A 2,011-nucleotide genomic window follows, 5' to 3' on the forward strand; every position below is an offset into this window, starting at 1 on the left:
AGGTCTCCACTATAAGACTGTATCAGTGGAGGTCTCCACTATAAGACTGTATCAGTGGAGGTCTCCACTACCAGACTGTATCAGTAGAGGTCTCCACTATAAGACTGTATCAGTGGAGGTCTCCACTATAAGACTGTATCAGTGGAGGTCTCCACTACCAGACTGTATCAGTAGAGGTCTCCACTATAAGACTGTATCAGTGGAGGTCTCCACTATCAGACTGTATCAGTGGAGGTCTCTAGCCACTATAAGTCTGTATCAGTGGAGGTCTCCACTATAAGACTGTATCAGTGGAGGTCTCCACTACAAGACTGTATCAGTGGAGGTCTCCACTATAAGACTGTATCAGTGGAGGTCTCTAGCCACTATAAGACTGTATCAGTGGAGGTCTCCACTATAAGACTGTATCAGTGGAGGTCTCCACTATAAGACTGTATCAGTGGAGGTCTCCACTATAAGACTGTATTAAAACCCTGCTGTAAACCATTTCTTGCCTTGGTGGTTGTTATTGTCATTACCTCTCGTTCTCTCGGCCAAATCAAATAGCCTTTTTGTCTGTGGGCGGTGTGTGTCTGTGTGTGTGTGTGTGTCCCTCAGTGCAGTGTATTCTAGAAGTGATGGTGGGTGGGGAGGGAGAGAAAGGAGGGAGGAGAGAGGAGAGAGGAGAAAAGGAGGGAGGAGAGAGAGGGAGAGAGGAGGAAGGGGGAGGGAGAGAAACTACAGCCCCTAAAGCACTTCACTTCAACTATGTTTGATGACTTTCTTCTGTGGCCAAACCTTCAGCTTCCTTCTGCCTATTAGATACTGATACGATACACACAGAAAAAGTGTAACAAAGTATGAACTCGCTACTTTAGTGAGTTCATGACAACGACAAAAATAAAAGAGTGGGAGAGGAGTGGGGGTCGGGGGGGAGGTCAGACAGAGACAGAGTAAAGAGACAGAGTAGAGAGACGGGGTAGAGAGAGACGGGGTAGAGAGAGACAGAGTAGAGAGACAGGGTAGAGACAGAGTAGAGAGACCGAGTAGAGAGACAGAGTAGAGAGACAGAGTAGAGAGAGAGAGTAGAGAGGCGGGGTAGAGAGAGGCGGGGTAGAGAGAGGCGGGGTAGAGAGAGGCGGGGTAGGGAGACGTAGTAGAGAGAGGCGGGGTAGAGAGGCGGGGTAGAGAGAGGCGGGGTAGAGAGAGGCGGGGTAGAGAGAGGCGGGGTAGAGAGAGGCGGGGTAGAGAGAGAGTAGAGAGACGGGGTAGAGAGAGGCGGGGTAGAGAGAGAGTAGAGAGACAGAGTAAAGAGACAGAGTAGAGAGACAGAGTGAAGAGACATAGTAGAGAGACAGAGTAAAGAGACAGAGTAGAGAGAGACACATTCGAGCGAGACAGAGTAGAGAGAGAGAGTGGAGAGAGACACATTAGAGAGAGACAGAGTAGAGAGAGAGAGTAGAGAGAGACAGAGTAGAGAGAGACAGAGTAGAGAGAGAGAGTAGAGAGAGACAGAGTAGAGAGACAGAGTAGAGAGAGACACATTAGAGAGAGACAGAGTAGAGAGACAGAGTAGAGAGACAGAGTAGAGAGAGACAGAGTAGAGAGAGACAGAGTAGAGAGACAGAGTAGAGAGACAGAGTAGAGAGAGACAGAGTAGAGAGAGACAGAGTAGAGAGACAGAGTAGAGAGACAGAGTAGAGAGAGACAGAGTAGAGAGAGACAGAGTAGAGAGACAGAGTAGAGAGAGAGACAGAGTAGAGAGAGTAGAGAAAGTCGAGAAAGAGGAGATGAGATGAGAGGAAAGAAAAGGAGTGATGGGGGGTTAGAGAGAGGAAGAGGAGGAGGAAGAGGAGGAGGAGAGCCTAATGAATATATTCAATCACAGAACGAAGAGGAATCAATAGCACCATTAGTGACAAACCTAACTACCACAGTAAAGAGGTTTTGATTTCCTCATTAGTTCTCATTTAGCCTTTGTTACAGATCCCTCCCTCTCTCTCTAGTGGTTAGGGATGCTCTCTCTCTCTCT

The sequence above is a fragment of the Oncorhynchus gorbuscha genome, unplaced genomic scaffold (assembly GCF_021184085.1).
Source record: "Oncorhynchus gorbuscha isolate QuinsamMale2020 ecotype Even-year unplaced genomic scaffold, OgorEven_v1.0 Un_scaffold_848, whole genome shotgun sequence".
NCBI lineage: Eukaryota > Metazoa > Chordata > Actinopteri > Salmoniformes > Salmonidae > Oncorhynchus > Oncorhynchus gorbuscha.